Source organism: Hyperolius riggenbachi, chromosome 4, assembly GCF_040937935.1.
Source record: "Hyperolius riggenbachi isolate aHypRig1 chromosome 4, aHypRig1.pri, whole genome shotgun sequence".
NCBI classification, from domain to species: Eukaryota; Metazoa; Chordata; class Amphibia; order Anura; family Hyperoliidae; genus Hyperolius; species Hyperolius riggenbachi.
Window position 1 is genome coordinate 312,146,844 of NC_090649.1, and position 27,024 is coordinate 312,173,867.

Below are 27,024 nucleotides of genomic sequence, written 5' to 3' on the forward strand. Positions count from 1 at the left end.
TCGCCGATGTGATGTCACTGCTGCCTCATCGCCGCTGCTTCCGGGACATCGACAGCTAAGAGTCACGTGGGCCATCAGCTACAGCTGCCCACGTGGCTCGGCTCCCGCAGCGTCTCTAGGTGTGCCTCCTGTCTTCACCGCCGATGTCCCTGCTGCCTTATCGCCGCTGCTTCCTGGGACATCGGCAGCTAAGAGTCATGTGGGCAATCAGCTACAGCTGCCCACGTGGCTCGGCTCCCGCAGCGTCTCTAGGTGTGCCTCCGGTCTTCACTGCCGATGTCCCTGCTGCCTTATCGCCGCTGCTTCCTGGGACATCGGCAGCTAAGAGTCACGTGGGCAATCAGCTACAGCTGCCCACGTGGCTCGGCTCCCGCAGCGGCTCCAGGTCTGCATCTGGTCTTCACCACCGATGTCCCTGCTGCCTTATCGCCGCTGCTTCCCGGGACTAGGGCATCAGCGGCTATGAGTCACATGGGCCATCAACTCTGCCCATGTCACTCCAGCTCCCGCAGCGGCTCCAGCTCTACCTCCGGTCTCAGATGTCCCCCCCACTGCCTCATCAGCTCTGCTACTGGGACCCTGCCACTCTGAGCAACACTGCAGGGGACTCAGGATGCCATCCCCATTGCAAGTAGCAAGCCTCTCCCAGTAAGTAAGTATGAAAAAAATGTGTTTGTAGCTTAGTGCAGTTAGTGTAGGTAGTGGGGGCCTTGTAGCTTAGTGCAGATAGTGGACATTGTAGCATTAGCATAGTGTAGGCTTTGGGGGCAGCAGGGTTTAGTGTATGGTAGTAAGTGGGGCATCAGGACTGTGTAGCTGGTGGGGCACTTAGTGTAGCTGGTGGGGCAGCAAGGGTTAATGTAAGGTAGTTAGCTTAACCAGGGAACTGCAGGGGTTAGTGTAGCTTGGCAGTGTAGCTAAGGTAAAGACTGTCTGGGGGAAAAGGTCTATAAGAAGCCCCTGGACCATAGACGCACCAGGTTTGGTATATTTTTTTTTCCTGCTTTTTTTTGCCCCCTAAACCTAGGTGCGTCTTATAGTCCGGAGCGTCTTATAGTCCGAAAAATACGGTATATACAATTATATACAGTATAATAAGATGTTTCACTTGAAATGGGCTTCGGCAGGAGTATGGACAAGACATTCAGTGTTAACGTATGGAAAATACATCCCCCCCCACACCAAATCAGACAAAACCCTATCTACAGCAGCATAGCAGCTCAAGTCAGATGAGTGGTCAGTCATGTTGGGACTTTAAATATGGCAGCCAGAGTGTAAATCCAGCCTCCCACTTACGTCACCAGACACACCCAGTACCTTGTTCAACCATGTTCCGCTTACACATTTCACCCCACGTCCCACCGATGCATTGGGGACCTGGAACAGGCAATTGTATGTCTGGTATGTGGACAGGCAGTGTGTAAGTAGTCATGGCTTCTGGTAGTGAGGCTGGGCTAAACTGTCTCTATAGCAACGCATGGGGGAGTGTGCACACTGCCCCACATGCCATAGACGATCAGCATTTTGTTCTCAAACTCTGTTGAACAATCTTGGATGAACACACTGCAATATAATCAGCGAGTCTAAAATACAATGCAAAAGTACGGTGTGTCTGTATAATCAATCCATCAATTGTGCCCATCCCTATCCCTCCCCCTGTCCTCACTAACACAAGGGAAGGAGAGTGACTCGGGGCTGTAGCTTGCAAATGTAAATAGACACTATGGGGGATGCCCTGCATGTCATAGCGCTGTATAACAAAACAAAGTCAAATACAGGCTTTCCTCGACTCAGTAGAAAATCCCATTGCGTACAAATGGCACTGCATTGTGCCAGTGTAAAATAACAGACCAGAACAGAGGGAAGATGGGCGGGCAAGATAGAGAATAGACCACTGGGGAACCAGTGTAGCAGGGTGGCAGGAATAAACACATTGGCTTTCATAAAAGCATGTGCAGTAAAAAAAAACAAAAAAAAAAAACCTTGTCGGGAAAATACCGCATTCGGTATTTTAGACTTGTGTGCCAATTCATAAACATTTTCACAGCTGCAATAGAAGTGCAGTGTTTTACTGAAGCCCAACTGTTGGTAACATTGTTACATTCCTGTTCTCCATGCAGAGACCGCTTTACAATAAAAGAGGCATCCCCAACTTCCCTAGATGTGCATATTTTGTTGTACTGACTCTCCTTGCCCTGAATCTGTCTATTAGTCTTTCTAAACAATCTATTTACCGGTAATTGTCACAGTGTAGAACAACTTCAAGAAACTTTACACATGCCAGGCTTTGTGATGTTCACATCCAGCAAATACACATCTGAAAAACTGGTACCCAAGAGGTTAAAAACACAGCCTAGGGTATTCAGGGGAAGCCTTGTTTGTTCCGATCGCTCTGCTCCTGGCTTGAGGGAGATCTCAGTGCTTCTGCAGAGTCTCCATTAACATCACACAGTTCCTCTCTCTTATCACCTCTTCAAAAGCCGGCGCTATGTTCCGTGCCGTTACCGCCTGTTCTAATCTTTATGAATTGACATTTACTGACATGTGTTGAGGTAATTACCGAACAAGTCGGTAATTTACCTCACTGCTTGGGAATTTCAGCTTTTCATGCGGTAACAGCTTTATGAATTTTCATTTTGCTAAGTGCTTGGTAAAGTCAGCTGTTTTCTGCATTACCGCATGTGGTAATGCTTTATGAATGATAGCCTTTGTGGCTGTGCTTATAAGGCACATGGCACATTCTCTAATCAGTTTTTATACCCCGCCTGAGCATGCATTGTGTAGTATATAGCTAGCTTAACAACTCTATGCGGAATAAAGTAAGGTCTCTTTCACACTATAAACCAGGGCTGTGGAGTCGGAGTTGGAGCAATTTTGGGTACCCGGAGTCGGAGTTGGTGATTTCATAAACTGAGGAGTCGGATGATTTTTGTACAAAATCCACATTCCTGGTAAGTATTAGACTAAGGAGTCGGAGGTTTCATAAACTGAGGAGTCGGAAGATTTTTGTACCGACTCCTCAGCCCTTCTATAAACTGTGTTTGTGTCTACTTTATTTGTGCATTTTCCGATGCATACATGCATGTTTGCACACGTTTTTCCATGCAAATGCATTTTCATACAAAAAATGAAGAGATGGAAGATGCAGGAAAAAACAAACACACACAAAAAAAACCAGCTCAATGACTTACATTGGCTGTCAGGTTTATCTCATTTCAGCACTGTGGAGAAGCACAAAAAAACCGGATAAATCTGAATGAGGCCACAGAAAGGACTTACTGGTAAACAAGCCCGACAGAGTGCATATACTCTCTTCTCCACTACTAATAGAAAACAGCTGCAGAAATGAGTAACCTGTGTTAGCAATTACAGTAGCACAAATTATCTCATCTGTTAGAGAAGAGGGAAAATATTAACTGCTAATAGTCTATAAAGGATAAGAGCTGAGAAGTCCTTAGAAAGGAGTTTTTCAGCCCATTCACAGGGATCACTAAGGCAATGTTCACACTGGAGTGTTGTGGTGGGACTTAACACGAGGAAAGTCCCAACGCAATGTATACCCTATACAATGTTCACAATGCATTGCCGCATAATGCGCACATTAACAGTAAAGCATACTTTTCACTGACTGTATGCTTCACTGTATGTGACGCATCGGTCATATAAAAAGCGGAGCGACTTCATTACGTTGCATTCCTGTTTTTACAGGAAACGCAAAACAGCCCACTGTGAACATAGCCTGACTTCAGCAGAAATCTCGTCTAGTACTGATCTCACAGCTGCTTGCTTTAAATATTGCCCAGAATGGTACAAAGCTATGCAGAGCCTTAAAAGCCCATTCACACTCGGGCACATTTCTGCAGCGTTTCAGTGTTTTGCTGATCGCTGGTAATCAGCAAAATGTGCTGAATGCAGCATTTTGGAGTGATCGCAATTCGCAATGCAGTTCTCATTTACTGCATGAGAACTGCAAAGCACAATTTCTAAATTCCGAAAACACATTATTTCCTATCATATCAGAACTAGAACAGATTTTCTCAAAAACTACAATGCCTTTTGAATTTTTTTTTTTTCCACAGACTTATTTCCACTACTCTCCCCAACATACCCAGCAATGTAGGTTAGCATGTATGGGGGCATTGCTATTAACCACAGAAGTCGGCAACATTGATTTCAATCCGAAATAGTCCACTACTAGAATAAAAAAAAAAAAAAAAAAAAGGCCATTTTATTGTCCGCCGTTACCACCTCCACAGGACATGTGCAAAAGTATGCTGAATGTGCCATTGTGCCCTGGACACTACTCACTAACGTGCCACTTCTGAAGCAAGAGGAGTACATTTAATTTAACGAATTTTTCGGACCAAAAGATGCATCTTTTCTCCCCAAAATAGGGGTGAAAAAGTCACTGAGTCTTATGGTCCGAAAAAATATGTATAGCGCCAACATATTACGCAGTGTTCTCTACAGAAATTTTTTGCAGCCGGGTGGCATGAAATAGTAGCTGGGTGGCATGAAAAAGTTGCTGGGTGGGGCGAGATGAGAGAATGCTAGGCCGGTGCTTCTGTAAGCAACTCTGCTTACAGCATATGAGGTGGTGAGCCGAAGACAGCCGAGTGCTCACCAAAACTAGCCAGGTGGAGCACCTGGCTAAAAGAGCCTGGGGAGAACACTGCTATGCAGCACTGTACAGAGTATATTGTCTTGTCACTAACTGTCCCTCAGAGGGGCTCACAATCTAGTCCCTAAAATCTAGATCTAGTCTCTAGTGCAGTCTGCAGTAAGTCTGTCATCTTGCTCTCCCCCGCTGTACGTGGGTTGCTTAGTGAATGACATATGCGTAAGTGCTTCCAGCACGTGCAATCTGCAGTAGGTCTGTGTTCATGCTCTCCCTGGGTTTGACCGGCCCACTTAGCGAATTACTTAAGCGGAAGTGTTTTAATCAGGGCTGTGGAGTCGGTCCAAAAATCCACCGACTCCAACTCAGACTCCTCAGTTTAGGATTCCACCGACTGACTCCTCGACTCTGACTCCTCTAATTTGCATATTACAATTTTGTTGATTAAAAGTATGTAACATGAAATTCGTCTCTTAACTGCCAACGCTTAGGAATTTTACAAGACAACTGAAGTGACAAGGATATGTAGACTACTATATTTATTCCCTTTAGACTAAAACTAGTCCTTGGTAAGAGTACTTGTAAAAGGTACAAACCGGAACAAAGAACGTCTATCAGGCCCTAGGCACTGTAAGTGTGGGTACATGTAAGAATGATGTGCAGGTACTCTGCAGGGGAATGAGGAGATTGTAAACAGACAACACCTCTGTGTTCAATGTGCACAGCATTCTCAGTGGATTCCCTGCAGCTCTGTGGGGAATGCATATGTAGAGTATAGTACTACTGTGTAACAAAGTAAACCTGAGAGATGAAATTAAAGTTTTATACATACCTGGGGCTTCCTCCAGCCACCTTCAGGCTAATCAGTCCCTCGTTGTCCTCCTCCACCACCTTGATCTTCTATGAGTCCAGGTACTTGAGCCAGTCGGGCGTAGTGCACATGCACACACTCCGCCGCCAGGAGCATACTACACCTGTGCAGCACTATTGCGCAGGTGCAGGATGTTCCTGGCTGTGGGAGCGGCATGCGGCCGGACTGCACTGACTGGCTGAATTGCCAGCACTCATAGCAGAAGATCCGGGTGGTGGAGGACATCAAGGGACTGATTAGCCTGAAGGGGGCTGGAGGAAGCCCCAGGTATGTATAAAACTTTACTTTTCATCTGTCTCAGGTACCCTTTAATTTGTAGTCACCAAACCAAATTTTAACAACATATCAAATTATTTAACAAATTTATAGGGAGCCAGGTTTACAAAATTAGAAAATTTTATTACTTCACTATTCAATTAAATCCAATTAGCCACTATACGTATTTAAAAACAGTTTAAAAATCATCAAATATAGCCAGCATTGTTGGATTCCCACCCGGATATTGTAGGTGCACCTATGAAATTAATTTGATTTGATACCGGTATTCAGTTCTATTGTTAATCTTCAGGCCCCTTTAATCACAGGTAATCCATCATGTTAGCTATATTGGGTCACCGTAAGCTGTTTTCTTCAGCCCTCTCCGTGTGCCACTACAGCACGCCTCTTATCACAATTAGATACGCTCTCATTACGTACAACCAAGTAATGTACAACCCTGCCGCCTTAGCAACAACCAGATACTTCCTCCAGATTAATGACATCCGCATAGGCTTCCCCCTTTAGTCACATTAACACTGTAGAGATTTGCTCAATTGTAAGCTTGTGGAGCAATAGCAGGCCGGCTATGCCGGTACTCACGCAACCTGGACAGCAGGACTGCTCACTGGGGATCCTTAAGGTTATCCATGCGGGCGCGGCGGTACAAAGTCCGTGTTTGTGTGGCGTCTGGGTGCATAGGCTAACAAGGAAGAGAGCGGAGGCACGGGGAGGACCAGCGTGGTGACACACCCTTCACGTGACGCGTTTCGCCTAATTGGCTTCTTCAGACGTGATGACGCAAGGACGCATAACGCATGCTTTTATATGCGGGCAAGTGTACATGCGTAATGTTCAAGCGGATGACGTAATGTGACCAAGAGCTATTGGGAGCCATCTTGTGGATCCTTTCCGAATTGCAGACAAAGTTCACAGAAATACTTTTAAATTCATGTCGCTGTTTAGACCATGCGGTTGCATTGAGTTACATTTATATATCCACATGGATTCTTTCTTCAGAAGCTGCTCATCAAAGTCTCCCCTCCTAGGGCTGATATTTAATTTATATATGCCCATAGCACTTAAATATTTTGGGTCAGAATTATGAGCATCTTTAAAATGCATGGCAACCGGGCTTTTTTCATATTTTGCCTTGATGTTATTCACATGTTCCTGTATTCTGGCTCTCAGGGGTCTATAAGTTTTACCTATGTAAATTTTATTACATGTACATTGCAACTGATAAATCACCTTCTCAGTGGCACAGTCTATATAATCCCTAATCTTGAAGGAGGCAGTTTTATTCCAATTAAAGAAGGTCTCTCCCTTCCGCATATAGGGGCACACTAGACAGTCGCAACAGCGAAACATTCCCTTTCCTCTTCTTTTCACTCTTCCAACCTTTTCTTTTGCACAGAACTCACTTCTGACTAAAAAATCAGATAGATTTCTACCCCTTCTGGCAGCCATATGCGGATAATCTCCCACAATATTTTTGATTACAGGGTCTCGGCATAATAAGTGCCAGTGTTTTGTTAATATCTCTCTTATTTCATTATAATGTGAACCGTAAGTGGTCACTAGCCTAATGACCTCCTCATTTTTTCCTTGCCTTGAATGTGCTGATCCACATGCCAGAAGTTCAGACCTTCCTTTTGACAGGGCCTTGTAGTATGCCCTATTAATAATATGCTTGGGGTATCCCCTTTTCAAAAGTCTGCCCCGTAAATCATCTGCTTCTTTTTTGTAATCAGCTATATTGCTGCAATTCCTGCGTAGACGCATGAACTGTCCAGTAGGGACAGCCCATTTTTGAGATGGCAGATGGGCACTTTTTGCTGATAAAAGGGTATTCCCAGCTGTATCTTTTCTAAACGTACTGGTTGTCAGAGCATTTCCAGTTTTTTTAATCATCAAATCCAAGAAGGAGATTTCTGTGTGGCTCCAGGAATATGTCAAATAAATATTCCGATCATTTGCATTTAATTCACTTATAAAATTTAAGAGCTCCAGTTCGGATCCCTTCCACAGAACCAAGATATCATCAACAAATCTCAGCCAGAGGGCGACGTGCTCCCGGTACCCCCGCATACCCCTTACCACCATCTCCTCCCAAAAGCCTAAGTGGAGGCATGCATAGGACGGGGAGCACGCCGCCCCCATGGCCACGCCTTTCTTCTGGCGATATAATTCACCTTTAAATTCAAAATAATTATTTTCTAGAACCATTTTCATCAAATCAAAAACAAAATCAGCATGCCCTGGCTGAGTCTCATATTTTTGACTCAAATAATAATTCAAGGCCTCCAATCCCTTTTGATTTAGGATGGATGTAAAAAGTGACTCAACGTCTAAGCCGACGAGGAGCCAGTTCTCCTCGATTTTCACGCTTTTAATCTCTGCAAGCACTGCCTTCGTGTCCATCACGAAGGAGGGCAATTTCTGAACTACATCCTTGACCTTAAGTTCAATGAACTGAGCGATCTTCTCAAGGGGGCCACCATTCCCTGACACAATGGGGCGGCCTGGAGGATTTTTTAGATTTTTATGAGTTTTTGGTAGCATATAGAAAGTAGGGACTGTATAAATGTCTACCTTCAAGAATTTCATTTCCCTTTCCAAAATTACTCCATCCAGGTACCCCCATATAATTTTGTCATTAATTTTATCAATCAATTGTTTAAAGGGGTTGTCCCGTATTCTTTCATATGTGGTCCTATCACTTAATAACCTCCGAATTTCTTTTTCATAGTATTCCTTAGTCATAACGACTACATTCCCACCCTTGTCACTTCTTTTAATTTCAATGTTCTTATCAGGGCTGTGGAGTCGGAGTCGGAGTCGTGGAGTCGGAGTCGTGGAGTCGGGCAATTTTGGGTGCCTGGAGTCGGAGTTGGAGTCGGGAAAAAATGCACCGACTCCGACTCCTAATGAATTTGTAACTGTAATTACCGTATTTTTCGGACTATAAGACGCTCCGGACTATAAGACGCACCTAGGTTTAGAGGGCAAAAAAAAGCAGGAAAAAAAAATATACCAAACCTGGTGCGTCTATGGTCCAGGGGCTTCTTATAGACCTTTTCCCCCAGACAGTCTTTACCTTAGCTACACTGCCAAGCTACACTAACCCCTGCAGTTCCCTGGTTAAGCTAACTACCTTACATTAACCCTTGCTGCCCCACCAGCTACACTAAGTGCCCCACCAGCTACACAGTCCTGATGCCCCACTTACTACCATACACTAAACCCTGCTGCCCCCAAAGCCTACACTATGCTAATGCTACAATGTCCACTATCTGCACTAAGCTACAAGGCCCCCACTACCTACACTAACTGCACTAAGCTACAAACACATTTTTTTCATACTTACTTACTGGGAGAGGCTTGCTACTTGCAATGGGGATGGCATCCTGAGTCCCCTGCAGTGTTGCTCAGAGTGGCAGGGTCCCAGTAGCAGAGCTGATGAGGCAGTGGGGGGGGACATCTGAGACCGGAGGTAGAGCTGGAGCCGCTGCGGGAGCTGGAGTGACATGGGCAGAGTTGATGGCCCATGTGACTCATAGCCGCTGATGCCCTGGTCCCGGGAAGCAGCGGCGATAAGGCAGCAGGGACATCGGTGGTGAAGACCAGATGCAGACCTGGAGCCGCTGCGGGAGCCGAGCCACGTGGGCAGCTGTAGCTGATTGCCCACGTGACTCTTAGCTGCCGATGTCCCAGGAAGCAGCGGCGATAAGGCAGCAGGGACATCGGCAGTGAAGACCGGAGGCACACCTAGAGACGCTGCGGGAGCCGAGCCACGTGGGCAGCTGTAGCTGATTGCCCACATGACTCTTAGCTGCCGATGTCCCAGGAAGCAGCGGCGATAAGGCAGCAGGGACATCGGCGGTGAAGACGGGAGGCACACCTAGAGACGCTGCGGGAGCCGAGCCACGTGGGCAGCTGTAGCTGATGGCCCACGTGACTCTTAGCTGTCGATGTCCCGGAAGCAGCGGCGATGAGGCAGCAGTGACATCACATCGGCGAAGAGGAAAGGCAGAGTTGGAGCCGCTCCGGGAGCCGGAGTCACGTGGGCAGTTCTAGCTGATGGCCCACGTGACTCATAGCCGGTGGTGAAGACAGGCTTCCTACTGGAGCCAGAGCTGTAACGCTATGCGGGCCGCCTATGTTCAGGTCAGGAAAGACCAGCGGGGACATCGGTGGCAAGGACCGGATGCCTCTGGGGAGTGACTCAGCCGCTGCGGGGTTAGCGTCCAGGGAGTGCCGCTTGCCGGAGGGAGGACAGAAAAGAAGGGGAGGCAGTGCTTGGGCAACATGAAAGGAGGAAGCAGGATGCAGGACTCAGAGTCCGCGGCTGGACAGGTGAGAGCTTGCGGTATGGTCCTGCACCTGCTTGTGGGGGACATCTGGCAGCACATTCGGACTATAAGACGCAGGGACTTTTTCTCCCCACTTTTGGGGGAGAAAAAGTGCGTCTTATAGTCCGAAAAATACGGTAAAATAGAAAATATGATAAAAATGTTCTATTTCTCAGATAATAGTCATTAAAAATAATGTATATATACAGTATATATACAGTAATAGCTGTGCTTAGTCCACAAAAATGAAACAAACCAATCAAAATTAGTTACTTGTGCTGCTTCAATAAAGCAGTCCCCATATTTTTAAGGTCAGATATACATATCTGGTTGTGACTGTATATATGTGTACACAGGAATCTCTTATATATACTAAATAACATCTATGCTGTAAGAATAAAGCCTGATGTGTAGCTGTGTCACTAATAGAGATGGTCAACGAGATGGAAATAATTCTGCATTGATGCTGATTTATGCAAATGTATGCACTCCCTTTGCTGATGAAATCAAATAATTTGATATGTTGTTAAAATTTGGTTTGGTGACTACAAATTAAAGGGTACCTGAGACGGATGAAAAGTAAAGTTTTATACATACCTGGGGCTTCCTCCAGCCCCCTTCAGGCTAATCAGTCCCTCGCTGTCCTTCACCACCCGGATCTTCTGATATGAGTCCTGGTAATTCAGCCAGTCAGCGCTGTCCGGCCGCATGCCGCTCCCACAGCCAGGAACATTCTGCACCTGCGCAATAGTGCTGCACAGGTGTAGTATGCTCCTGGCGGCGGAGTGTGTGCATGCGCACTACGCCTGACTGGCTCAAGTACCTGGACTCATAGCAGAAGATCCAGGTGGCGGAGGAGGACAACGAGGGACTGATTATCCTGAAGGCGGCTGGAGGAAGCCCCAGGTATGTATAAAACTTTAATTTCATCTGTCTCAGGTTTACTTTGTTACACAGTAGTACTATACTCTACATATGCACTCCCCACAGAGCTGCAGGGAATCCACTGAGAATGATGTGCACATTGAACACAGAGGTGTTGTCTGTTTACAATCTCCTCATTCCCATGCAGAGTACCTGCACATCATTCTTACATGTACCCACACTTACATTGCCTAGGGCCTGATAGATGTTCTTTGTCCCGGTTTGTACCTTTTACAAGTACTCTTACCAAGGACTAGTTTTAGTCTAAAGGGAATAAATATAGTAGTCTACATATCCTTCTCACTTCAGTTGTCTTGTAAAATTCCTAAGCGTTGGCAGTTAAGAGACGAATTTCATGTTACATACTTTTAATCAACAAAATTGTAATATGCAAATTAGAGGAGTCGGAGTCGTGGAGTCGGAGTCGGTGGAATCCTAAACTGAGGAGTCGGAGTCGGTGGATTTTTGGACCGACTCCACAGCCCTGGTTCTTATTTTCTTGTAATTTCCTTAAAGCCTCTCGTTCTAATTTACTCAAATTATCACTTCCTCTCATTTTCCAATTAATTTGTTTTAGATCTTCCGTGACTAGATCCATAAACATTGCTGTGTATTTATTACTGCCTAGGGAGGGCATAAATTGTGATTTCGGGCGGAGATTAGTATAAATTTTAGGGGGACTTTCACCCTGGTCGTCCTTTGTACCGCCGCGCCCGCATGGATAACCTTAAGGATCCCCAGTGAGCAGTCCTGCTGTCCAGGTTGCGTGAGTACCGGCATAGCCGGCCTGCTATTGCTCCACAAGCTTACAATTGAGCAAATCTCTACAGTGTTAATGTGACTAAAGGGGGAAGCCTATGCGGATGTCATTAATCTGGAGGAAGTATCTGGTTGTTGCTAAGGCGGCAGGGTTGTACATTACTTGGTTGTACGTAATGAGAGCGTATCTAATTGTGATAAGAGGCGTGCTGTAGTGGCACACGGAGAGGGCTGAAGAAAACAGCTTACGGTGACCCAATATAGCTAACATGATGGATTACCTGTGATTAAAGGGGCCTGAAGATTAACAATAGAACTGAATACCGGTATCAAATCAAATTAATTTCATAGGTGCACCTACAATATCCGGGTGGGAATCCAACAATGCTGGCTATATTTGATGATTTTTAAACTGTTTTTAAATACGTATAGTGGCTAATTGGATTTAATTGAATAGTGAAGTAATAAAATGTTCTAATTTTGTAAACCTGGCTCCCTATAAATTTGTTAGATATTGGTTGTTACATAGGTGAGACGGTAGGATAGATGTGGTTGATATCCTGCAATAATTTATTGTTTGTATATCAAATTATTTGATTTCATCAGCAAAGAGAGTGCGTACATTTGCATAAATCAGCATCAATGCAGAATTATTTCCATCTCATTGACCATCTCTATTAGTGACACAGCTACACATCAGGCTTTATTCTTACAGCATAGATGTTATTTAGTGTATATATATATATATGAGATTCCTGTGTACACATCATATATACAGTCACAATCAGATATGTATATCTGACCTTAAAAATACAGGGACTGCTTTATTGAAGCAGCACAAGTAACTAATTTTGATTGGTTTATTTCATTTTTGTGGACTAAGCACAGCTATTACTGTATATATAATGTATATATACATTATTTTTAATGACTATTATCTGAGAAATAGAACATTTTATCATATTTTCTATTTTAATTACAGTTACAAATTCATTAGGAGTCGGAGTCTGTGCATTATTTCCCGACTCCAGGCACCCAAAATTGCCCGACTCCACGACTCCGACTCCACGACTCCACAGCCCTGGTTTTAATTAGATCGTAACCCACACTGGAGCTGAACGGAGTCTCATTGGAGGATCAGGGGCTTTAGTGCAGTGTCCTCCTGAAGCGGTGTCCTAGTGTCAGCACCGCTACTTATCTTCATCCTGTGTCCTCAGAGTGCCAGGAGCCAGACGCGCTGGGGCCTCAGGTACAGAGACACATGCCACACTCTGCAGGCATGCCTCACTTCGAATGAGCAGTGTATTTATGCAGGTGAGGACTTATTTTTACAACGGGGGGGGGGGGGGGGGGGATGTCACAGCAGGCACTTCCCACTGGTTGGGTGGCAGTTGGATTAGTGTAAGTGGGGGTTATTGCATTTTGGGTGCAGTGGGGTTAATGTAGGTGGGGGTTATTACATCTTGGGGGGCAGTGGGATTAGTGTAGGTAGGGGTTATTACATCTTGGGGGGAGGGGGGGGGCAGGGGGATTAGCGTAGGTGGCATTACATTTTGGGAGGCAGTGGGATTAGTGTAAGTGGGGGTTATTACATCTTGGGGGGCAGTGGGATTCGTGTAGGTGGGGTTATTGCAGCTTTGGGGGCAGTTGGATTAGTGTAAGTGGGGTTATTACAGCTTGGGGGGGCAGTTGGATTAGTGTAAGTGGTTTTATTACAGCTTGGGGGGCAGTGTGATTAGTGTAAATGAGGGTTATTGCATCTTGGGGGGCAGTGGGATTAATGTAAGTGGGGGTTATTACAGCTTGGGGGGCAGTGGGATTAGTGTAAATGGGGGTTATTGCATTTTGGGGGCAGTGGGATTAGTGTAGGTAGGGGTTATTACCCCTTGGGGGGCAGTGGATTAGTGTACTGTAAGTGGGGGTTATTGCAGCTTGGGGGCAGTGGGATTAGTGTAGGTGGTGGTCACTATAGAGACAGCTTGGGTGGAAGAAGATCCACAAGACGCCCCTGCACCATGGATGCACCAGGTTTATTTTATTTTTTATCCGGGTTTTGTCCTCTAAACCTGGGTGCGTCTAATGGTCCGAAAAATACCGTACTTTACACTTCATCTACGTTCTTATTGCAGGCATTTGCAAACACATTTTCTGTAATTTTTTTTCTATGTAATCCTCTTTTTCTATATTGTATTGTAAAAAGAACCCGAGGTGGGTTTGACAAATCATATTAAGACACAGAGTCAAGTTGGGTATACAATGATCAGCCTCTGTGTCCTTTCATTGCTCCTCCATGCCCCCCCCCCCCCCTGGCTCTGCTGTCCCCCAATAACAAAAGTGCCAGGCTAGCGACACGGACGCAGATTGTCCTCATGCTGCCACTCACCGCGGCTCCCCCGCCACCTGTATAGTGTGGTGCCCCGCCTGTGTCCCTTTCTTCCCAATCCCCGCCTCCGTAAGCTTCCTCCAAACGGTTTACGGAAGCGCGGAGGGAAGGGACACAGGCAGGGAGCCGCGCTATACAAGAGGCGGGGGAGCGGCATTGACTGGCAACATGAGGTAAATAACAGGCTAGCGACAATCTGAGTGTCGCTAGCCTGGCACTTGTTATTGGGGGGACAGCAGAGCCTGGGGGGGGGGGGTTGGGCGGAGCTGGAGGAGCAATGAAAGATGAAAGGACACAGAGGCTGGTCATTGTATACACAACTTGCCTCTGTGTCCTAACATGATTTGTCAAACCCACCTCGGGTTCTCTTTAAAGGACACCTGAAGTGAGAGGCATAAGGAGGCTGGCATACTTATATCCTTTTAAACAATGAGAATTGCTTTGCTATCTTGCTGATCCTCTGCCTGTAATACCTTTGGCCAAAAACCCTGAACAAGCATGCAGATCAGATGTTTCTGAATGAAGTCTGACTGGATTAGCTGCCTGCTAGTTTCAGGTGTCTGATTCAGACACTACTGATGACTGAAAGATCAGCAGAACTGCAAAGCAACTGGTATTGTTTGAAAGGAAATAAAAAAAAATTATAGCCTTCATATCCCTCTTACTACGGGTGTCCTTTGAGTGATTTAGCAGTCACACCACTATTTTTTAGATGAATTCACCACCTGTCAGTTGCACCTGTGCGCCAGCTGGACGCTCACCATCGCTCGGTAGGAGACAGGAGGAGGCCTGGCAGATATTCAGGGCTTGGATGCACAGGAAGAGCAAGAGGCGTTGCACACTCTCAAACAGGTTTCTCTACACTGTGCAGAGTGCATCACCCAGCTGTATATTCTGCACCACGCATACTTGTCCACTGCTCAGATTTCCAAGTTAAAACAGGGCATGGAAGTGAGTGGCCTATATATACTGCTGAAAGTACCATCATACATCTCTTGTGGAGCGGACCCAGAATAGAAGTTTTAAGTCTCAGGTCCAGGGCTGTGGAGTTGGTACAAAAATCTTCCGACTCCAACTCCTCAGTTTATGAAACCACTGACTCCAACTCCGGGTACTCAAAATGGCTCAGACTCCTTAGTCTAATACTTACCAGGGCTGTAGATTTTGTACAAAAATCACCCAACTCCTCAGTTTATTAAATCTCTGACTCCGGGTACCCAAAATTGCTCCGACTCCACAGCTCTGCTCAGGTGGTCCCATTTCTGTATGATTAAAGAGGGAGATCTGCCATATCTGAACATAAAATGTTCCTCAGTGTTCTCCCTAAAGCGCTTTTAACCAGGTGCTCCATCCGGCTAATTCTGGTGAGCACCCGGCTGTCATTGGCTCGCCTTCTCATGCTCCTCCTATGTGGTAAGCAGAGTTCCGCTGGCCCTGCATAATTTCACACCTATTTAAAAAAATTAAACAACAACTATAAATATACTGTTTTTCTACTTTAAACTCTGGAAGTTAACTGCAAAATATGGGATAAGTGATCCAGGGATCAAAGACATGAGGAATGGAAAAAGAAAATGAATGTAAATGTATAGTTACAGGGTCTATAAACACTGAGGCACAGACCCAGACATTGATAGAATTAGGTGACCAGAATCTATAGAGACTATTGTGAGGGACAGCCAGCACCCATTGCATAAAAACAGAAAAGAAAAGTGGGCTGCATGTATAGTAAATTATGTATGTAGGCATATAATAGATGGGAGCATGCCAACTCACTGGGGAACAAAGCTGCTATGGGTTTTATAGGTTTATAATAAAAGCTGTTGCATTTTTTATTTTATTAGTTCTAGGAACGTTTTGCTGACTAGCAAACATGCACACAGAATTTGTCAGGCTGCAGATGCTGCTGCTATTATCATTGGCACAGCTCATAAAATGTAACTCTTTTGGCAGCCAAATCAAGCTAATCCCCTTTCTTCCTCATTTGTCCCTTTTAGTTGTGATTTATACATTTACTTAAATAAGGGTCTACTAAAAAGAGCACTCCTATTCAGCTAGGCTTTCTATTTTACCCATCATTTTTAAGGAAGGAGTAGTGATAACAGTAAGGACCAGAGTGATTTTAAAACTTTGAAATGGTCTTTTCCTCACGTCTTCATAGTATGTATAACTGGAGGTTTGGTGGTGTTCGCCTGACATATTTGCACAAGATCTTTTCTATCTCAGAAAGTTGTGAGACAAGTAGTTGCTGGGTGACTATTTTGTTTAGTGTTGTATAATGTTTATTAGACTACACATGGAGCCAAACTGTGCTGAAGATCAGAAGCTACCTGTAAGGCCTATCAGAGTATCCACTCACAAATCAGCTCCTATGCCCCAATCTACCCTCAGTCTTCACCTTGTGTGGCGCGTCCCCGCTTGAACAGGCGGTGAGAGACAACACCTGCCTGACTTCGGTTACACCCAGGCCTTTGATGTGCAAGGTATAGAAGCTGAATGCAAGGTGAGCGAATAAACTTTCAGGCCAAACAAGATTCACAGATAATAGCAAGTCCAGTAACAGTCTAGGGTCCTACACAGAAGGTCAGATATGCGAGGTACAAAAGGAGTAAGTAAAAGGCAAGGTCAAGGCAATCCCAAGGTCAATCCAGCCGGCAATCAACAAGGTCGGTGTTCAGGCTAACGTCGGTCCAGGCAGCAATCAGAGTAGTCGTTATCCAAGCAAAGGTAAATACAGGCAGCAATCAAGGAGTAGTCGAATTCATGCAAAGGTCGGTACACAGGCAAGATCCAATACAATAATAGCACCCAGCAAGTAGCACACAGCTAAAGCCATCACAGGCAATGAGTGAATGCACTGAGCAGCCTTTTATACAGCAAACACCCAGTGGCTGGCCACACATCCAAACACCCAAGTAGATATCATCCCTGCCTATGGGTCAGCTGATAGATGCTCAGCTGACCATATACATAGCCCTGCCTAAACATCAGCTGACACTAAATCCTGCATCTCCTAGCAATGTAAGACATGCGTCTAATCGGCCGCGTCCGCCTCCAAGCACGCATGCGCAATCCCGTTGCTAAGGACGCGAGGATTGTCGTGCGCGTGAGAGATCTGAGCCAACCTGGAAGTGCCAGGATGCGGCTGACTCTCGGCAGAGATGGCCGCATCGCTGGATCCCGGAGGTAAGTCCCTGACAATACCAAGGACCAAATTGCTTCTGCATGTACCTTTGCAGAGCATAACAAAAAAAAAAAAAAAAAAACCACAACAGTATACTTCACAAATAAAGAATGAGTTAAAAAAGTATTCTAAAAAAGTGCTTCACTTGACCTCCTGTGTACAAGCCTAAATAACATTATGTTGCTAATGCATAGTGCCATCTAACCTTGCTGAGCAGAGGTTCAGAATATATGGTCTTTTCAGCCATGTAAAACCACAACCTTTTTTCTGCACCGCATGCGAAAATTCGCATTTAATAGAAATTTTATAGACATCGATTGGTTTAATTTTTAATGCAAAAACTGCAAATGCAAATTCGTACTTAGTGGAAACGGGCCCTCAGCTAGAGGTGGGCACACTATGGCACATAGGCTGTATCTAACACCCCCATGCAGAACTGGATTCAGACTTCTATCTCTCGCCTTCCCTCCAGCAGGCCATTTATATTTTTATACATATGGCCTGCTGCCTATATTATGTATATCATACATATGGTATGTAATTATATATATATCATATATACATATATGATTCAAAAACCCACACCCCCTTCAAAGTCCCTGCAAGCTTCCAACCCCCCCCCCCCCCCCCCCCCACCCCAAGTCTTGAAGCAGCAATAGGCAGGTGGGGGACTATTTTCTCACCAGCTGCTGGCACATGGATACCTCCCTAGCCGCGTCTGACAATTAAGCTGTACTTTCACCCAGGGATGAGTAGCTGCTGCTGCACTGTGATAGAAGAAAGGACAGCAACGCAAATGATGGCACCAACTCACCCAGTATAGCCACTACTACACCATTGGGCTACTGGGAGGGGGGGTGGGGATCATGAGGGCAACAAGGGGATTTAATAACATCCTCAGACATAATTTGATTTCCCAGGTAAAAGTCTACTATACATCAAAGATTGTGAAGTTAGGCTTTCAACTCCAGGTGAAAACTTGATTAAGGCGTTTTCCTGTCTCCGTTCTCAGACATAAATGGGATTTCCAGAGATCCACATACATGAAAAGGGTACTATAGCACACACACAAAACAAAAGACTTCCTTCACTTCCAATCTCCCCAGGTTACAGGTGACAATTGATTAAGGCTTTCACATTGCAGCAGGATGTCCTGTGTGATAGGTGACTGGTCGTATTCACTGAAGACCTCTTTAGATGCAAATGTAGGTCTAGTGACCCACCCACACAAATACAGGAACAGTCAATGAATCTAGCCTGCATCTCTACACCTTTGACATACCACAGCAGATATAAAAATGGGAAAATGAAAATATATTACTGTATTATCCTTAACAGCATCAGCACCCCAATATATCTCCACAGGGGCGCTACCAGCAGGAATGACCAGGGGGGGGGGGGGGGTTGACCAGACTTCCAGTCTACCAAGGGAGGCCATCAGGGGGACCACTATGCAACCAAGGAAATTAAGACCGGGGTGTGTTTCGTTTCGGCAATTGAGGACTCGCACTTCGCCGAAAATGAGCTACGGCGGGAAACCGGATGATTCTTGGGTGACGGGGGCTGGTGGAAGCCCCAGGCAAGTGAAGGGGTTTTTTTTTTGTTATTTTTAGGGCTTTGTACTCTAAAATGTTTACAGCAAAAAGCATACCATTCTATTCATTATGTTCTCCTGGGCCCCTCTGTGCTATTTCTGCCACTCTCTGCTGCAATCCTGGCTTGTAATTAACAGTTTTAGGCAGTGTTTACAAACAAACTAACCAGCTTGTGATAGGCTCACATAAGCAGAGTGTGTGAGTCATACAGAGCCTGCAGGGGGCCTGCAGAGGGGGTGTATCGCTTCTATCCAATCACAAGCAGCCCTGCACATTCCACACTTTCCAGCCTTTTGCCCCGACAGAGCAGACAGAAGAAAACAGATTAGATCATATAACAGATAACACAGCCACTGTGCAATTAGGAAAGGCTGCAGTACGCCAGAGCACATTAGAACAGGCAAAGGAACTTATAGGATAGAAGAATTAAGGCTGAAATTTTTGTTACAGAGTCTCTTTAAGGTTCCCTTTAAGCTGACCATACACATAAATTTCCACTCTGTTTCAAAAAGTTCCAGAACGATCAATTTCTCTCTGAAAGAATCGATTCAAGTTAACAGTTCTATCCAGTAAAACACTATGGGCCTATGGGCTGTCAATCTATTGCCACTGCTTGGAAAATAAGAAATCAAAATACCTTTTTATTTGAATAAAATAGGCATCCATGGTTCAGGTACATTTATTTTTATAACATTTGATTTTTGTCACTTAACTATTCTTATGGGTTTCACAATGACATGGTTGTGAAGTTTAAAGCTGGTTTTGAGCATTTAATGCACCTACCAATCATGATTCACACATGCAAGTCATTTTTGCTTTCTGTTATGAAAAACATTTTGTAATACACTGAGCCCTTAGACGCTACCAGTCAAGCTCTTCCACAATAATATGCCTTGGCGTCGCTTCCAGGACTCCACCCAAGAAGGAAAGCTTAGCTAATCATGTGTTTACATAATCCTTACCTTATTAATGGTAAATTTAGCTTAACCTGGAGTATTTTTAAGAACAGAAACCTCACAAAAATATACGGTATACATATCCATTACACTAGAATCCCTGTTATGCGGCAAAGACAGGAATTGCCCGATACTGGCTATGTGTTTTTGCCGGTTGCTTGAGAAGTCAAGCAACCGACGCTAAAATAAAACCTATCTCCCCCCTTGCAGAGCTTTTACACAGCAGAAGCGACTTATCGGTCCTCCATCTCCCACACTTCCTGTAACTCCCAGCAGCTTTCCTGCGTCCTCAGTGTGCGGCTCTGAAAGCGTGCATGTGACCTGATGTGTGTACCGCGACACGCCGGGAGCCGCCGCGTACATGGATGCAAGAATGCCACTGGGTGCTACAGGAAGTGTAGAAGACCGTGTCTGGAGGTTAGGGAAGTTGTCTCTGCTGTGGAAAAGCGCTGCAAAACTTGGAATCCCTGCTCCATTCTCCCCCACCCCCCTCGATCCCTTGGGTGATAGTTTGGAACCAAATTCTGTAGAGACCTGTTTCTAATGTGTAGGGTAAAGATGCATTATGTTGCTATGGAGACATGACAATTTAGAGTGGGAAGGGTAAGGAGGAAATCAATGGACTCCAGCGCTCAGATGAAAAGATCCAAAAGTCCGCATTGCCAGCTGAGAACATCTAGCATGTGTACAAAACCTTAGCGGCAAAGGTTTACACAGCGAGTCAGCACAGCTAACATTGAAAGTTCTTTACTAAAAACGTTAACAGTGATAAAAGTAATTATCTTCTGAAAGATTAATGCGATCAGCAGGAGGGTAACTCAACCAAAGCATTTGCTTATAGAAGTATTCCTATTACTAGTAGATTTTCAGGATGTGGTTGGAAACTTGAAAGCCTAAAGGAAACCCATGCAAACACGGGGTGAACATACAAACCCCATGAAGACCCCATGTATCAGAATCAGAAAGAATTTATTCGCCAAGCACGACTGGGTCGTGCCTGGAATTGGGTTTGGCACCTTACAATTGCTCATAGTAAACACAAGAAGTACAAAAATAAAAATAACACAACCATGCAGAGACAGGAGTGCAAAACAATCCATAGTGCCAATGTGAATACAAAAACAGGGGTGCAAAGTGGGAATTAGAATTCAGTAAACAGTGTCCAGATTCAACAGAGTTATGTTCGCTAGTTCAGTCAAGTGAGTTCAGGAGGTTGACAGCAGAGGGGGAAAAAGGAGTTACTATGCCTCAAAGTTTTGGCACAGATGGCTCGAAACCTGCGGCCTGACGGTAGCCGGATAAAGAAGCGGTGACCAGGGTGTGAGGGGTCGCCGGCAATGCTCAGTGCTCTGGAGCGTAGTCTGGAGAGATGGAGGCAGTCAAGTGAGGGGAGTGGTCTCCCAATAATCCTTTCCGGCGATCTAATGATCCTCTGAAGTTTGTATCTATCCCTGATGGACGATCCAGCGCACCAAAAGATCGAAGAGCAGAGGACAGACTCTATGTTGGCAGTGTAGAAGTTCATCAGCAGTTCCTGGGCCATGCCGAACTTCTTCAGTTGTCGGAGGAAGAACAGCCTCTGCTGGGCTTTTCTGAGTTAAGTTGGTGTTTTCCTTCCAGGTCAGGTCATTTGAGACTGTGGTTCCCAGGAGGCGACCGCTGGCCATTCGTTCAACTTCGATGCCATCAATGTAGATTGGTGGGGGCGCTGGAGCATGCCTCCTAAAATCTACTAATCACCTCACCACTGGCATTATTCTATCGACTTCCCGGCGGTAGTCCTGTTCGTCGCTGTTGGTCACCAGGCCAACGATGGTGGTGTCATCCGCAAATTTGATGACCTTGACAGAGTTTGCCCTGGATCTACTGTTTGTGTAGAGGGAGAACAGAATTGGTGAGAAGACACAGCCTTGTGGGGCCCCCGTGTTTGTTACCCTTGGTTGAGAGATGACATCCCCCAGCTTCACGACTTGAGACCTGCTAGTCAGGAAGTCAGTGATCCACAGGCAAAGGGTGGGATGGACATTCAGTTCTACCAGATTGCTCTGCAGTATGCGGGGACAGATGGTGTTAAAAGCCGAGCTGAAGTCTAGTAGAAGGATCCTGGCATACGTGCTCGATTTGTCCAAGTGATCGTTTACTAGCTCTAAACAGATGTTGATAGCGTCATCGGTGGATCTGTTTGCTCTGTATGCAAACTGGAATGGATCCAGTAGGGGGGGGTGGTGTCAAGCTTAATGTGGGACAGGACTACTCTTTCAAAGGTTTTCATGATGTTGGAGGTAAGGGCCACAGGCCTGAAGTTGTTGAGTTCGGAGTTTCCCTGCTTTTTGGGGACCGGAATGATAGTAGACTGTTTGAAGCACGCGGGGACCTTGCCTTCCTGAAGGGATTTGGTGAAGATGGGGTCAGGATGGGAGCCAGCTGCTGTGAGCATGTTTTCAGGCAGGCTGGTGACACACCATCAGGCCCAGAGGCTTTCCTTGCATTCAGTTTTGACAGGTGGAAGAGGACGTCAGCTTCACACACAGCTGGAGGTGGTGGGGTCAGGTCTGGGACATAATCGGCTGTGGGGTGGGCAGTAGCTATCTCAGGCTCCGCTGTTGCCGCCTGGTATTAAAACCTACTGTAGAAGCCGCTTAGGTCCTCTGCTAGCTTGGCACTTGGCGTTGCCTGTTGTTGTTGGCTTGTAGTTCGTGACAACTTTAAGCCCTTTCCAGACAGCTCGTGGGTCATTTGAAAGGAGGTTGCGTCTCAACCTATACTCCTAAGCGGCTCTTAGTTCTCGCTTCAGGTTGTTCCTTGCTGTCCTGTAGTTCTCCTGATTGCCGGCCTTATGCGCTGCTTCCTTGCTTCTCCTCAGTTGCCGTAGTTTGTTGGAGAACCACGGTTTATTGTTAGGGTAGACTTTGAAGGACTTGGTTGGTATGCAGGAGTCCTCACAAAAGCTGATATATGAGGAGATGTTGTCTGACCACTCGTCCATATTTGGAGCCTCCAAGGCCTTCTAGTCAGTGCAGTCGAAACAGGCCTGAAGTTGGAGTTTGGCCTAGCTCGACCACACTTTGGTAGACTTGAGAGTGGGTTTCGATGACTCCAGGCGCCTCCTGTAGGTGGGGATCAGGTGGACGAGAGAGTGGTCTGAGAAGCCCAGTGCTGCCCGTGGTATGGCTTTGTAGGCATCTTTCAGCACTGTAACAGTGGTCGAGGGTGTTTTGGCCCCTGGTGGGGCAGGCCACATGCTGGTGTAAACGTGGCAGCTCATGACAGAGATTGGATCTGTTGAAGTCGCCTATTACGATGAACAGCGAGTCCGGAAGGGATGACTCCCACTGTGTGATGGTGTCGCTCAAGTCTCGCAGGGCATGTCTGACATCGACATCTGGAGGGATGTACACTCCTACGAGGACAAAGAAGGAGAACTTCCTGGGCGAGTATATCGGCCTGCAGTTGACTATCAGAAGTTCTAGCTCGGGAGAGCAACTCTTGGCTAGTACCGATGTGTTGAGGCACCATGATTGGCAGATGTAAAAACAGATACCGCTGCCCTTCTTTTTACCAGAGAGGGCGGTGCTGCGGTCCGCTCGTATTAAGCTGAAGTTGGGAAGCTGAAGGACATTATCTGGGATGTCATCATGTAGCCACGTCTCTGTGAAGAACAGGATTGGGGTATTGCTGCTGAGCTCCCTCTTGTCGCTGAGAAGACGGAGTTAATCTAGCTTGTTAGGGAGGGAGCGGACGTATATGGACATTCTTAAAGTAAACCTGAGACGGGAACAAGTTCTAGGTTACTTACCTGGAGCTTCTTTCATTCCCCCATAGCCTTATGGGGAGCGCAATCAAGAAGGTGAGTGGCTGAGGCTGTGCATGTGCAGTAACACGCAACTGTGCCAGTGTCAGTTAGCTGAGTGGCACAACGGAGGGGACCAGGAGGAAGCCGAGAAACCTGTAAGGCTGTAGGGGGCTTGAAGAAGCCCCAGGTAAGTAAAAAAAAGAACTTTTCTCCATCTCAGGTACACTTTAAGGCCCGTACACATGCCAAATACATGTCCCCCGGTGGGGATCAGTACCCGGATCCCTTGGGCAACATTGCAGAACCAAGGCTAACAGACGCATTGCTAGCCTGAAAGCTAGCGACATGTCATGTTCCTATGCGTGGAGGGGAAGGCGGGGCTTGGCAGTGTGATCAGGAGTGGTGTCATGCAGCGGTGAGGTAAGTGGGGAGAACATTGCTCTTGCCCATCACTTAGCTGAAGTGATCTGCCAGGTTGGATCGCTGGCTGCCGTACACGCATTGGATTCTTGGCAGAGGTGGTCATTATCAGCTGCCTCGGAGTTTTATCTTGCATGTGTACAGAGATGTAAAGTGTATCTACAGGACACACAGCATTTGACAGGCTTTAGGGATTACACTACAGGGTTATGAACTATAGTTTCTCTCATTGCTGTAGAGTCAAGGAGCCGGAGCCACCCAAAAATGTTTTTACACTGTAATTAACCAGTTTGCGTGCAGCGGTGTATCTACATCTGAAGTCCCAGGGATGTAGATATTAGTCTATTGCAGTGGTCCTCAAACTAAGACCTGCAGGCCGAATGTGGCCCCCTGAGGCTTTTTTACCGGCCCCATACCACACAAAATGTATTACTTATAGATGCGGTCAGCTACATTCTTAAATATTGGTGGTCCACGTATAGACTAGCAGTGCTGGCAGCCAGGGCTGTGGAGTCGGAGTCGTGGAGTCGGAGTCGTGGAGTCGGGCAATTTTGGGTGCCTGGAGTCGGAGTCGGGAAAAAATGCACCGACTCCTAATGAATTTGTAACTGTAATTAAAATAGAAAATATGATAAAATGTTCTATTTCTCAGATAATAGTCATTAAATATAATGTACATATACAGTATATATACAGTAATAGCTGTGCTTAGTCCACAAAAATGAAATAAACCAATCAAAATTAGTTACTTGTGCTGCTTCAATAAAGCAGTCCCCATATTTTTAAGGTCAGATATACATATCTGATTGTGACTGTATATATGATGTGTACACAGGAATCTCTTATATATACTAAATAACATCTATGCTGTAAGAATAAAGCCTGATGTGTAGCTGTGTCACTAATAGAGATGGTCAACGATATGGAAATAATTCTGCATTGATGCTGATTTATGCAAATGTATGCACTCCCTTTGCTGATGAAATCAAATAATTTGATATGTTATTAAAATTTGGTTTGGTGACTACAAATTAAAGGGTAACGGAGACGGATGAAAAGTAAAGTTTTTTTACATACCTGGGGCTTCCTCCAGCCCCCTTCAGGCTAATCAGTCCCTCACTGTCCTCCACCACCCAGATCTTCTGCTATGAGTCCTGGTAATTCAGCCAGTCAGCGCTGTCCGGCCGCATGCCGCTCCCACAGCCAGGAACATTCTGCACCTGCGCAATAGTGCTGCGCAGGTGTAGTACGCTCCTGGTGGCGGAGTGTGTGCATGCGCACTACGCCTGACTGGCTCAAGTACCTGGACCCATAGCAGAAGATCCAGGTGGTGGAGGAGGACATAGAGGGACTGATTATCCTGAAGGCGGCTGGAGGAAGCCCCAGGTATGTATAAAACTTTAATTTCATCTGTCTCAGGTTTACTTTGTTACACAGTAGTACTATACTCTACATATGCACTCCCCACAGAGCTGCAGGGAATCCACTGAGAATGCTGTGCACATTGAACACAGAGGTGTTGTCTGTCACCCATAAACCTTGTTCAGATTGTGCATGAAGAATGTGTAATAGAGGAAGAATCTCCTCATTCCCCTGCAGAGTACCTGCACATCATTCTTACATGTACCCACACTGACATTGCCTAGGGCCTGATAGATGTTCTTTGTTCCGGTTTGTACCTTTTACAAGTACTCTTACCAAGGACTAGTTTTAGTCTAAAGGGAATAAATATAGTAGTCTACATATCCTTCTCACTTCAGTTGTCTTGTAAAATTCCTAAGCGTTGGCAGTTAAGAGACGAATTTCATGTTACATACTTTTAATCAACAAATTGTAATATGCAAATTAGAGGAGTCGGAGTCGTGGAGTCGGTGGAATCCTAAACTGAGGAGTCGGAGTTGGAGTCGGTGGATTTTTGGACCGACTCCACAGCCCTGCTGGCAGCACCAATCTACATGGAAGCCAGAAAGCAGTAATTCCCTGGTTTCCAATCAAATTCCACATCAGATGACACTGCTGTCCAATTGGACTGCAGGTTGTCACCTGGGTATGCTTCACTGTCTGGCCCGCAAAGACTTCTACATCATTTTATGTATACTCCGGCCCCCCAGCAGTCTGAAGTATGTTGACCCAGCCTCGACCCAAAACGTTTGGGGACCCCTGGTCTATTGCCACCATTGCCGCTGTGCGTGCTCCCATTCGTATTTTCACAGCCACCTGTATGTACAGATTGGCCAATCAATGACGTGTGTGTAAGTGTATTGCTAAAATACGCTTACGCGCATGCTAGACACGCAAAACTGCGGCAATCCATTTAAAAACACGCATGTAGCAATAGACTTACACAACTTCTGGTCCGCCGCATGTCACTGCAGGAGCTGCACTGTAACGTAGGTATGGGCTTGTGTTGTATAGGGTACTTCAAACGCAGCACACCGCAGGAAATATGAAGTTCCCCATACACTTTCATTGCCCTAGCGGTAGGCTGCGGTAAAATGCCGCACCGCACCAGTATGAAAGGGCCCTAAAAGTTGGAGTTTTCCAACACACTGTTTAATAAGATTCACTGGAAGCCCGTATCAGCTGGGTTCTGGTGCACAGATCAGTCCCCTTGCAGAAAATGGCACTTGCCTTTTCTATATCAGATATAGAGAAGGCAGAGGCTTTTTCTTGCAAGGTGGCAGGGCTACATGTTTAAACCTGGCTAATATGATACTCCATGAATTTTATTATACAGACAACATACTAGGGCATTCAGGTTGACAATGACAGGCAGGGATGATAGTCTAGTGTCAACTTCCTGGCCAGGAGCTTTTTGTTCCTGAAAGCAGATGCCATCTTAGGCCTCTTTTCCACAGACTGTTGAACTCACTCTCACAACTGCTTGCTGCTGCCTGCTAACTGCTTGATG

The 27,024-nt window shown here is 45.8% G+C and overlaps 1 protein-coding gene across 4 annotated transcripts in view; it reads right to left on the reverse strand.

The window, feature by feature from the left end:
* Window positions 1-27,024, reverse strand: part of REPS1 (RALBP1 associated Eps domain containing 1) — a 150,464-nt gene that overhangs the window by 117,143 nt on the left and 6,297 nt on the right. The window lies entirely within an intron of this gene.